Genomic DNA, 14,216 nt, shown 5'->3' on the forward strand with positions numbered 1-14,216 from the left:
GAGACAAATTCTGTTATATGGGTGCATGTGGGTAGTTCACTAGTCAACTGCCTAGATAATCACCCAATGGCGGGTTCCAGTCACTGGGTCTACTGACAAAAATTACAGAATCTGTGTCATGATACAGACATCTATCTTGTAACCTATCCAATAGTTTGTACAGTTCAACACATGCATAAGCAGTTGTAAAGATGGCTATAGTTACATTTGAAATTGCGCCCCTGGTGTAATGGTCTTTGGCATACCTCCAATTTACCATAACGGTATCATCGTCAACAAAGTCCAAAGCGGACACATCATAGTACGGTAAGAATGCGTATTCAAAAAGCTTGTCGGGGTCAGTCACTAGACACGTATTGGGCATGTTGCTACGTTGGCCAAATTTACCCCATAAGGAATTTAAAAACAATTTTGAAATTTGTCTTTTGGCGGGGTTGATTTCTATGTAATCGGGACGTAAAGACACACCTTCATTTTTTTTGATAGGCGTCTATATACTCTTTACATTTCACAGAGTCTGTACACCATTCGGGATAACCAGAGGCCTATTGTTTATCCCTGAGGTGCATTTTAATGTAACCTGAAAACAAATCGTCGGATCTCTCATCAAAATGCCACACCTCATAGATTTTACACACCATGTACCCCATTTCTACAGCCAAATTCAGTTCCACGGTACACCAAGTACCGATGAGTGCCCGTTTTTCTGAATCATGAACGCACGGCTCAGTCTGTCCAGACTCGGCGCATGTGCGACATAATGGAAACATTAACTTACCGCCCATTTTAACCAGCAGAACCGGAAAGAATAGACCACGAGGTGGGTAAACTTTAACCCGGGCAAATCCGAAATACTTTGTGACATCACCAAAATCCTTATAAATGATGCGTGGGTGTTGTATAGGATACGTTTTGGTTTTGTTGACAAAAGGGTACAGGCTGGTAAAGTCAAAATAGTGAATTTTTTCATCACAATCTGTTTTGTGATACAGCTTTACGGCGTTCGTGCGTCCACCATAAAGAGCATCACGTGGCTCCAAGGGTTCGAGTAACTCTTTACCCTTCAGAAAATCCTGTAGATCCTCATCAGACTCTAGCATAGCCTTCCATTCACAACCCCAGACTTCACGTATCTGAAATCCACATCGTTTAAGGTAGTGCAACTTCACCTGCGTCTTGTGCCGCAGTTGACCGTAGGTCGTTTTAGTCAGTTTGTTTTCATCATCGGCGTTGTAACAAGCACCACAGCCGTGATAAAAACAACCTTGGAATTCAAAAGCTGTGGGTGCGCCGTTAATCACGGCGTAACCATCCAGGCTGTATTTACCGACTTTCTTCTCGCCCCCTTGTAAAGCGTGTCTTATACTCACACATTCTTTGTGCTCTATGTACATTAACCACTGTATGGCAGGCGTTGAGTAACGCTTCTGAGTCTTGTGATAGTTATCACCTGGTACAAGGGCCAGTGTCTTTTCCTGTAAAAATTTACAACGGTACATGGTCATGCAGACGGATGCCAACATGACTAGTTGAAAAGCCTCGATGTGACGTTTAACCACAACCTCTCTTTTCTCCTTTGTTATTAGAAACTCCTGTTCTGTCATGGCTATAACAGCCGACCTGAAAGCACCACAAGCTTTTTGTAATATTTTCACATCGTCTTTACAGTATCGTACGAGCTCTTTTTGAAAGTTAAACGGCTTGTGTATGCTGGCATTGTACCAATCTGAAAAATCAGACAACTCATCTTTCATCATGTATTGTGGACCAAAATACTCTATTGAGGGCATGGCGCCTATGTAATTTTGGTTATCAGCGTGGTAAAAAAATGCGGAAAATAACCTTTGATACCGTCAAACCACATCGCCTTTGGTAACTTGCTAAGCTGCATGGGTAAAAAATTTAAAGAGTCGATAAAACTTATCTTCAAATATTTTACCGTGATGCACATTATGTTGCCGCCTCTAGATAATAATTCCATCTTTAATTTCTCCTTAATCAGCTGGCGCAGCACAAAATACGCATCATAACGACCTGCATTATGGGCTATGAATGTGTAATGCGCAAATTTTTGTTTCATGAACGTCTTTACAAAATCTTCGATACACGCAACACCCTTAAACTCCCAGTCTTTCTCTCCCGTTAATGTTAGAGCGTAACAGTAGTTTGGTATGTGCACCCCCGTCTCCTGCATACACTCAAAATCATAAAATATGTATTTCTTTGTGTGTTCTTCCGGCTTGATGGTTTGTATATAACACAAATGGTTCGAAAACCCATCAACGTTCACCTTACAGATGGGACACTTTAGGCCTCGGCAGTTATGGTCTGTTCGCCGGTAGAGACAACACCTGTCACAATATACATGTTCAAGACAGGATATTTTGTGATCAAAAGCTAAAGCTTTGTGTAGCTCTAAACATTCATTTGATCGACAAAATACCCTACACACCGAACACCTTAACGCCGTCACACTGTCGTTAATACAATCCGGCCTGTGGCAAGCCTTACAAAAGAAAAGACAATCGTGATTATTTCTATGATGGTAAGCGCTATGACAACGGCTGCAATAATATCGGGCACCACGAAATGCTTTGATATCGAGTATCCCATAAAAGTGACAATCGTGATATAACACAAACAGCGTGTCTTTGTAACGGCTGTCCATACAGTAATATTTCCAATCGCCATTACTGTAATAGAGGAGCTTGATCGTAACGTTTAAGTAATTTTCAAAAAATGCAACGTCACTAAAGCTGACCGCTTTATGAATCGGCAGATTCAAAGCTTTATGTAGTTGGATCGCTCTCTCCTGTATTACATGGTCATTAGCGTTGTTACCTTTATCCAGAAGTTTACAGACGCTAGCGGCCAAACACAGGTTATTACCGATATATGATGAAATAATACAAGAATCAATTACGCTTGTCAATAATTAAACTATATGGTAGGCGGCGTAAACTTCTGCCTGTCAAACCCCCGCCCAACCTGTTCCTAAAAACACTGATCACACACCTTAAACCTGTGGATAATAAGAATTCAGCGTTACTTTGAAGCACGTTTGTAATCTGGTTAAAAAAAACGGCAGCGTCTAATGTTTCTTGCGGCTTACGATGCGAATAGATAGCGTTGTGTAAACCGCCCCCCTCCAATCTAAGCTGAACGCGGTCGGAAGGATCCACGCCAGCTAGGAAACCATCGAGCATGGCCTGTAGAGCCATATGAATGGCTCGAACGCCCTCTACAAATTATGTAACCCGGTCCAAATTAACAAACCGATAGTGGTTGTGGTACTCCATGGCTCTGAAATTTGGTCGTTGTCGTTCATAACTGTTAATCACTTCTAAGTATACATGCTGCCGCCCTTCGTCATTACCGGGTGACTCAACCCCGCGTGCCTCATTTTATAAGGGGCTTGCAATGTGCTCAATATTGTCAGGCTGTGACCCGTCAATCGGTAATGCTTGGGGTGGCGATTGTTCTAAATCTACATGCCTCGCGCTCTGCTCCCCACCTACCACACGTTCCCGGGGTGTTGAATGTTCTAAGTCTACAAACCCCACCCTCGGCCCGCCGCCTACCACCCGTTCCCTGTGCCGCTTGCGCTTTCTCAATCTGGTTAATGTTGTTACAGCCTGTTTCACCTTTGCACGTCGGAATAACTGTGAGATTTTGTATGTTACACAAGGTTTAATACGTGGGTTTTTTTTACAGGCATTTAAATTTAAAACACGTTTCAAACCATTGCCTAACATGTCTAGTCACGGTTCAGTTTCAATTATTTCTGCAAAATGATGTATGTTGGCTTTAATAAATTCAGTTGTCTTAAAGGACCGATCTATGTATTTTGACATGACATTCATATACGTCTCAACAACTTCTTTAACAATGTCTTGTTTACATTTAACACCGTGGCTCACACCTTTAATGTGTTTTAACAAATACCCGGCTTTTACACCCATGTTCTCAACATCTTCCCGTATCTTACCCAACAACGCGTAAAATTGTATTTCAGCGTCTTGGCCTACTTGTTCTGTATTTTGACTTCCATCAACTATGTCGGGCGCTATCCCGTGCGCCGGTGCACACGCAGCTGCCGATGCGTTTGCCCCGGCATCCGTTGTAAAAATATTGGGCTTTGCTGTTACCCAATCAACCGTTGTAGTATTACCAGGAATTCCTGCAACAGCTGATAACAATTCATCAGAACTATTCTGCTGTTCTTGTGTCATTGACTCTACACAGGGAGTAAACATTTCTTGAGCATTTATATCACCAATATTTGATAACTCATCATTACCAGCTATGTGTCTTGTTTCTGTTTCAGAGCAATCCTGTGTATCAGGAATTATGATTACATCGGATTGCGACAACTGCTTAACTTTCATATCAGAGCAATCCTGTGTATCAGGAATTATGATTACACCGGAATGCGACATTTGCTTAACTTTCATTCTTGAGAGGCGCAATGCCCTCTTAACCTTTACAGTCTTTGTATTACCAGCGACATCCCGGTCTGCAGTGTCAAATGATGTGTGTTTTGATGTTACATTGCCCTCGTTACTTACTCTTGATACAGTTTGTAACGCGATCCTTCTCCGTTGCGGCGTATCATTTTTGGAATACGACAATTTTCTTTTAAGATTGGTAAATGCTGAATTATGACTTCTCTCATTTGTTCTTGGTCGAGCCAGCCTGCGTTTGTTCGGGTTGATACAGCCATGATGCATCCCCATAACCGATGGCCTAGCATTCTCATTTGGGCGGTTATGTACGATCGACGGCATTGCAAATTGATGGTTCTCCGTTTCAGCGGCGGTTGTGCGAAATGTTGTTTTCCCGCTCGTACTAGGCCTGTGTATTTGCGCAACTGGTTCATGGCCTCCTGGTATCGTTGGATCATATTGTCTTGCTACAGCATCATCTGTAATACATATATTATAAAATAAATATAAACACAGATGCACGTAAATCAGCATTTAAGTCACTGCATAACAATATACCATATAACAACGTTTGATTACACACCTGCTTTACATTCGAATGTTTGAGCCCGGCCCCCTGTCGAGCGGCGAAAAACCGGTCGCTCATCAGCCGCATTGCCGGTCTGTATAGCGGCGTCGTGACAACTTGTTGCAGACTCAAAGATTGATGGTGTAGGTATTTCCAATATATCACAAAGAATTCTGTCTGTCATCGCGTTATCCATTATTGTGGTATCTTTAGCCGGTGAAAAAATAAATAAATTATTACACGCGTTATAAAGTTAGAATAACATGAAATATATCTGCATTATTGAGAACATAGAGTATGTACAGGTAACAACAAATCAGCACAACGGTACAAGGTTTATTTTTAATTTATTTTAAAATATAAAAAAAATTTGGTTGCTACACGCTACTCACAGGATTCCGTAAATCCCAGCATCGTAGTTAGATCAGGCCCGACATTGTAATCCGAACCAAATGGATTTCCTCCAACAGCGTCGAAATTCACCGTGTTTGCGTCATCTGTCATTTAATTGTGAGAAATAACATTTTTAATTAGCTACTTATCAACTTTGTTTCCAACTTGTACGTTCATACTATTTAAACTTTTAAAAATAAGTAAAAATTAACAAATTGTAGGCCTTGGCTATAAGTTCGCACTATTTAAACTTTTAAAAATAAATAAAAACGTGTCAATGGTATTTATAGACTTAGCTTACCATGGTTCATTTGATAACTTGGTAAAACATCATCTTCGGAACCGGATGTGCCCATGTCGTTATCTTTGTTGGTAATGTTCTGCATTGTCTGTCTCTGAACCAATAATGAAAATGAGATACGATTAATACCAGTGTTCTTTTAAACTCTATTAAATGTAGATACGTTAAAATATATTTAAAATATAATGCTTGTATAATACGAGACAGCCTATAGCATCTGTCTTCAAACGATATATATGAAATAATACAATAACATTAAATTGTTTATGTATGTATATATATATATATATATATATTTATTTAAATGCATTTCCAAAATGCGCCTCTAGATGGCGCTATTACCACATATTTAAACATCCTTCAGTAAGCTACAAACAATTATGCTTACCTCACAACCATATTTGTAAAATATGAAACAGCGTGAGCCATAATGATAATAATAATAATACAACACTGTTAAATTGTATGTATATATATATATATATATATATATATATATAATTTTATTTATTTATTTTTACATTTTAATACCAGTGTTCTTTTAAACTAGATTAAAATGTAAATACGTTAAAATATCTTTAAAATATAAAGTTTGTATAATATGAGACAGCCTATAGCTTCTGTCTTCAAATGATATACATGAAATAATACAATACCATTAAATTGTGTGTATATATATATATATATATATATATATATAAATGTATTTCCAAAATGTGCCGCTAAATGGCGCTATTACCACATATTTAAACATCCTTCAGTAAGCCACAAACAATTATGCTTACCTCACAGCCATGTTTGTAAAATATGATACAGTGTGAGCCATAATGATAATAATAATAATAATTACAAGGCATTGCACACATCACAGCCCAGTTAGAGTAATAATAATAATAACACTTACCATGATGTTGTGCATGTGTATAGCAATGTAACTTCAGTTGAAATTCCCTCTCAGAGCTGTGTCCCACTTCAGAGCTGTGTCCCATTCTTATAGTCATGCTATGAGCCAACTGGCCCCCACCAACCTGTGATATGCCGTCCCACATTTCCAAGATGCATGGGTGGGAATTTTAAACATATACACTTTGGACGTATAATTTATTAAGTATGATATTTATTTCCAGTTACAATGAAAATATAATCTGTTAGCGGATTCTTAAACGTTGTACTCCGAACTTCAAAAATATACCAAATACTTATAATTTAACCTGCTGTATTATGTGTATTGCTTGAGTTCTAGTTGGCACCGCGGATGGCTGCCACGGTTCTGCTTTGCCATTGCAGCCTTCGTTTTTAGGCATACATGCATAATATGTCTAATATGTCGAGTCTATTGTACAGTTGCAATGCGCAGTATGAACTCATATGTGTAATGTTTGTAATGTTTGCCACGTTTTTTCCCCTTCTTATGCCCTGTATTCCCACATTCATGTTGCTGCTTAGCAATGCATTGTACCACAAAGAATTCCTAGTGTGCGTGAGTACACATGTTCAATAAAGCCGATTCTGATTCTATTTAAACTATTGTGTTTTTAAATAAAAAAGATATATATATATATATATATATAAAATAACATCATAGCATGTTACAGCTCTGTTTAAAATTAAGATGTAATTTTGAGGCAATACATAGACCAGTAGGTGGTGCTAATGTTCTTTTGCAGAGATTAACACATTGTGTACACTAATAAAAACCAGATGCTTTTGTTACATGCTTGGCGTCCATCAGGCATATTTTGAAATTTGCGCTGTCGTCATTAATCATGTATGTACATGGTCATTAAAATCAATATGCTTTTTTAAATCAGTACCATGTGCGACATGGCATGATATTTTAGCTGATGGAATGTGAGAAACCATTTTTTAGCTGATGGAATGTGAGAAACCATTTGTGTTTGCGTACATCTAAGAAATCTAATTTGCGCTGTCATTATTAATCATGCATGGTCACGGTCATTAAAATCAATATGCTTTTTACAACTGCGGGGTTGTGAGAACCCATTTTGTGCTTCCTGGACATGGTCATTAAAATCAATATGCTTTTTTAAATCAGTACCATGTGCGACATGGCATGATATTTTAGCTGTTGTGCTGATGTTAATATTAACAGCTATGTATTTAACATAATAACTTGCTGATTATCTGTCAGATTTTCTATGATGTCCTACAACTTCAAAGCCATTATCTAGACAGGTGTTACATTACATTCTTTTCAAAGCCATTATCTTTTAATACAGTTTAATATCGAGCTCTATAAATTTTATATTAAATTTTATATAAAGCAATATCAAACACTATAATTTAATATTAAAGGGGGCGTGCCCCATGAGAAAGGGTGTGTGGTACCTGTCAGTTTGACAGAAAGATGCTCTTTATCTACTCGCCTGCATGTCAGCGCTGTGCATTTTACAGGACACTTAAGTATTCTACATGTCTGTTGAGCATTTAGTCAGGGTTATATAGTACAAGTACCCTGTGATATATATCCAGTATTTACTGTGCATTGATATATCTTTTGATTGTATAGTTGTACTTAGTATTACTTTGTATTGTTAGTCCTGTGCAGTTTTATTGCATGTCATAATTTCTGCATTGTACATGTGACTGTATGTGTGTGCGTGCATATACAGCTGCTGCGTGACTTCCATTCCGTGTATCTCACTCAGATTGCTATCCTTATATTCTGTACCCTGAGGGGGCTAAGTGCGTCAGGGCTATTATTTAATATAGGTGTTTCACAGGATATACTTGTTGAGTATTGTTCTCTGTGATTTTCAGTTACCATATACCTCTTGAATTCTCTGTTTGCGCTAACACACTGCACAGGGGGCTCTTGACAAGGTATTAGACTGAAATTTGGTTTGGTTCCGCACAGGAAAAATGTGGTAATGATGAACATAGATTAATACACAGATTGTAGAAAACTGTTCAGGGAATGACCAACGATACTAAGTTTAAATTTAAAGATTCTTAATGAAGACATCTAAATAATTATTTGAGTTGGTGGTGCTCCCAGAGTCAGTAATGGTTAAGCAAAGAGAAGAAAAAAGAAAGACTCTGTGTTAAAATCTCGGCCTTACACACACCCACATATTACCCTTTCTTCTCTTTACACACAGTTCCCAAACCTTAAGCATTATTCTCACTTCCACTCCCACACTTTAATTCATTTATGTAACAAATCACTTTTTATATCATCAGGTTATTCAGTCCTACCACAAACCCTCTCCCGCTCTCCCTATTGGGGACTCCGCACATCTAATCTCACAAATCAAACACGACAAGGGTTTTTTTGTTTTTTCTTCATGACTTAGTATAATAACAGAGCAGCAATTTTGGAAAAGCAGAATTGAGACCTCTACTTGTCTTGTTTCATACCAAGGTGAAGGGAATGGACCCCTCTCATCCCAATATTCGATGCTGATAGCAGATATGGGGAAAGCAGAGGGTTCAACCCTTCAAGTACTTTGATACTAGCCTCTCCTTTATCTCCATTGGATAACTGTGTGATTTCCTTTCCATGTACACACTCTCTCATTCCAGCAGCCGGGCTACTCTGCAATGCTGTAGTAACAGAGGGTTCTGAGCAGCAACATTGGAAAAGCAGAAGTAGGTACCTCTATTTCTCCTATTTCAATACCGCGGTGAAGGAGGCAGACCCCTCTCATCCTGACATTCGATGCTATATGCAGATGTTTGAGACAGCAGAAGGTCTGCACCTTCCTATACCTCGGTATCTTTCCATTTCCAATCAAGGAAATTCATCTATGAAGTGGTCTCTATTGATGCACTTTTTCAATTAAAGGGTACTCTTTATGGAGAAAGATACAGGTCATTTATTTCGAGCTGTGATTTGAGGACAATTATTATTATTTTTTATGCTGTACATATAATATTGATATAGGATATTCAAAATTGTGCATTAACTCCCATAGGGGGTTATTATCATCTCTTGAGAGTAAGTGACTGCATATTCAATTTTTGTGGTTTGAAGCATATACAAACTCCACACTGGGATGACACTTTCACTTCTGGATACATTTGAACAAGTTTTGTGATTTGAAGCACATACAAACTCCACACTGGGATGACAATCAGTCCTTTTTGATGTGTTGCAAAGCATGTATAAACTTCACACGGTTATAAAATTCAAGCATGATCAATGTGTTGTATCATCTTCCTGCTTTCATATAAGGGATATTGATTGGTATGAAATTTGTTTTGAAATCAATGATTTATGATATTTTTCAATCCCATATCTTTAATTGATTATATTATGCATAGGAATTTTTAAACTTATTGAATCTTTTGACTCTGTGAATGATGTTGTGAGGCACGTGGTAATTCTACACAAACAACAAAGTGCGTATCATCCTGTTGGAGCTGGGTCCCTCATAATGGAGACCTAAGTCCTATGCATAGGCTATTGGGATCGCAAACATACAGATTTCTCTTTACTTACCTGCATCCATGATATGATGTATATATATGAACTGCATATGGAAGCGTTTGGAGTTTTTGTCATCCGATGGTTAGTAGTCGTACCCAGGGAAGCCCACTCTCCTTGCTTTTATGGAAATGGGTTATATACCATAGGGGAGTTTACAAATCGACTGTGGTACTCGATAAGTGTGTCATCCGCAACCAATACTCTAACTAACCACTTTGTCTCTCTCCCCTCTCCCGGTTTTTAGGAGATCCAATATTTCCATTTATTTATTTATTTATCATTATTATTATTATTATTATTAATTTTATATTTTTTCAGTGTTTCCTATGTGACCCAAGCCATGAAGATCCACCACACTAATGCATACTATGGCAATAAGATGAGCTACTAACAGTGCACGAATGCATTGCAACACTTCCAGCCGTGATAAAACCTTTTTTCCGTATATCCGGCCATCTAACAACGGTTACCTAGCAACTCCAGCCTCATAGCATAAACGGATGACTTTACTTCCGGCCTGACGTCCAGTTGAAACTCAAACTCCGGAACGCACGCGACCACATGACTTCCGGCCAAGAACGACACTTCCGGTCTGACGCGATCGCGGGATCCCGATATACAGAACATCTCAATGAACTATTCATACGACAGCCACCTCCTCATGACTTTATATTTACACTTTCAGGTGTAAGAACATTCGCCAGCCTTCTGCTGTTTTTGATGTCTTTGATGTTTCCCTTTTTTTCATCAGCACAATTCCCTATTTAAAATGAGGGTGATGTCACTATGGACTTCCACCAATCGGAATCCCTAGTGATGTTAAGCCCTCCCAGTTCCCTCCCTCCTCTGCCTTAAATACAGCAGCTTTTTCCTTATGCCCTGACACAGTGAACAAGCCACCTTGGTGAAACGGTCCGTCTGTGCTCAGTGATGCTGAACTCTTTCTAGCTCAGATCACTTTTGGGACTCCCTGGTATTGTATGTGCCCATTTGGACTCCAGTTATTTAACTGATACTGATATATAATCAATATTGTTTTTTTTCCATGTTTGCTATTTTTGATCCTTAATTATTGTTCTAAACCATTTTCTGGTATTTCCTTTTAAATGTAATACTTTTTTGCAGAATCCTTTCTGCATAAACAGGGTCTTATACCCATTTTGGTAAGCCTTTACCATGCAGCCTGTGTTTACTTTCCTTTTTCCAATTAATCGTTGATTTCATGATTGTTTTATTTCATAATTTACTTAATTTTTTGTTAATTTGTGATCTCACCACATTACCATTTCTTCTCCTTCTTCTAATTTTCCCACCACCCTTTTTTTCAATAGGTAAGCCTAACCCACCTCTCTCATCCACTGTCCGCTATATATCTATATAAGACAGTGGACAGCAGAAGGCAGGGTTTCCTCCCTATTCTGAGCATATCTCACTTCTATTTTTAGTACCCTCTCATCCAGATGCGAGACCACTCTCTGCAATGCTCACAGCAACAGAGAATCTGCGCTAGAAACTGGACAGCAGAAGTACCTTGTTGCTCACTACTCATTACACTCTCTCATTTGTGTCCTAGTGTTTATTACTGCCATATTTCAGCAGCAACGCCCAATCTCATCCGACCTTGGAAGCTAAGCGCTGATAAGCCTGATCAGTACCTAGTAGGGTGACCTCTTGGGAATATCAGGTGCAGTAAGATTGTGACCTCTGATCACAAATAGCAGAAGTGTTAGAGCAACTTCTGAAACTTACCTATTCCTTATCCAACTTTGCCGCAAACCTTCTATTTATCTACAATTGGCTTTGCCTTTAGGCTTATTTATCAATGCTCTTTTGTATCTTTAATAATCATACTTTTATCTTAAATGCTTTGTTATCTATAAGGATCTAGCCTTTTAGCAAACAGAATCTCTACCAGGTGATTACCCTCAGTCATTTGACATTTCAATTATGAACCTTTGTGCCTCTCTTCTATTCTCATGAGGTTTTAGACTAGGTGCTTACCAACAATTATCACTGCGGTGATTATATGTACATATCATTTACCTCTACTCCAATTTTGAATTTTGATTAACTCAGGCACCTTAATAATATTAATTTTTTGTAATTTTTTATGTTTTTCAGTATATTTTTCACCACAGGTGCCCATAATTTTGTATCAGGCTTATCCTGATTTCTGTCAATATATATGTTTACTTTGTGTTCTTGAACAATTTTTTTGTATCAAACTCCTCATTACTTTTATTCGTTATTAATTAAATGTTAAGTTTTAATAAACTTATTTCAAATTTCTAAGCGTGCCCCAACACAGAGTCTTTCTTTTTTCTTCTCTTTGCTCAAGGTATTAGACTGCTCAGAGCATGGTGCACCTGGAAGCGTTGTTGGACACTCACAACCAGCGGTTGTTCTTGTCTCAGGAGAAAGTCCTGAAACTTCAGGACAGGATTCAATGCCTCCTATCTCGTCCACAAGAGTCGATACACTTGGCAATGCAAGTGCTAGGTCTCATGGTGTCGGCTTTTGACATGGTGGAGTACGCTCAATTCCATTCCCGCCCTCTCCAGAAACTGATTCTTGCCAATTGGGATGGCCTGCCTCATCGGATTAGGTCTCACATGATCTCATCCCTGGAGTCACTGAGTTGGTGGCTGCAGGACCAACGTTTGAGCAGGGGTCGTCCCTTCTGGATCTCCAACTGGGTCCTTCTGATGACGGATGCCAGTCTGAGAGGTTGGAGCGTGGTGTTGGAGCAACACTCCCTTCAGGGTCGGTGGACCAGGGAGGAGTCTCTCCTCCCGATAAATATTCTGGAACTGCGGGAAGTGTTCAATGCACTGAACTTGGCCCAGCATTTAGTACAGAACAGACCTGTTCAAATGCAGTCGGACAATGCCACCACACATCAAGGCGGCACTCAAAGCCGCAGGGCAATAAGGGAAGTATTAAGGATTCTTCAGTGGGCGGAACACCATCTACCGGCCATATCGGCAGTGTTCATTCCGAGGGTCCTAAACTGGGAAGCGGACTTCCTCAGTCGTCAGAACATACACGCCGGGGAGTGGAGCCTCCATCCAGAAGTATTTCAACTCCTAGTGGACAAGTGGGGCCTCCCAGATGTGGACCTGATGGCGTCTCAACACAATCACAAGGTTCTGGTCTTCGGAGCAATTCCTGGCAATTCCATGGAACTTTTGGTTGCCCTATGTGTTCCCTCCGGTGTCCCTTCTGCCCAGGGTACTAAGGAAGTTCAAGCAAGAAGGAGGACTCCTGCTTCTGATTGCCCCAGCGTGGCCCAGACGGCATTAGTTCTCAGACCTTCAGGGTCTCTCGATATAGCGTCCCCTTCTACTTCTGCAGCACCCAGATCTCCTCGTTAAGGACCCTTGTGTATATCAGGATTTGGCCCGGTTGGCTTTGACGGCGTGGCTCTTGAAGCTTTGGTCCTGAGGGCCAAAGGTTTTTCTGAGGCCATCATTCAAACTATGTTGAAGGCCCGGAAACCGGCTTCTGCCCGGATTTATCATAGGGTCTGGAATTCTTCCTTTGCTTGGTGCGCATCTAACAATCATGACACTTGCAAGTTTAGTACGGCCAAACTTTTGGCCTTTCTGCAACAGGGCCTGGACTTGAGCCTTCGTCTGGCCTCCATCAAGGTTCAAATTTCTGCCTTGTCGGTTTGGTTTCAGAGAAAAATTGCGACTCTACCTGATGTTCATACATTCACTCAGGGTATGTTACGGATTCAACCTCCTTACGTCCCGCCTGTGGCTCCTTGGGATTTGTCGGTGGTTCTGGAGGCATTACAAGTGTCTCCGTTTGAGTCTCTTGAATCTGCAGACCTTAAGTGGCTTTCTCTTAAGGTATTGTTTCTACTGGCTATTGCCTCTGCTAGACGGGTGTCGGATTTGGGTGCCTTGTCTTGTAGGTCCCCCTATCTGATTTTTCAACATGACCGGGCGGTTCTTAGGACACGTCCCGGGTACCTACCTAAGGTGGTGTCTTCTTTACACCTTAATCAGGAAATTGTGGTTCCGGCCTTTGTCTCTCCTGAATTGTCCT

At 39.8% G+C, this 14,216-nt stretch overlaps 1 pseudogene; it reads left to right on the plus strand.

The window, feature by feature from the left end:
* The first annotated feature begins 11,737 nt into the window (after window positions 1-11,737).
* LOC134953522 (5S ribosomal RNA) lies at window positions 11,738-11,856 on the plus strand (annotated as a pseudogene).
* Window positions 11,857-14,216: the final 2,360 nt, after the last annotated feature.

The sequence above is a fragment of the Pseudophryne corroboree genome, chromosome 1, assembly GCF_028390025.1.
Source record: "Pseudophryne corroboree isolate aPseCor3 chromosome 1, aPseCor3.hap2, whole genome shotgun sequence".
In the NCBI taxonomy this organism is placed as follows: Eukaryota; Metazoa; Chordata; class Amphibia; order Anura; family Myobatrachidae; genus Pseudophryne; species Pseudophryne corroboree.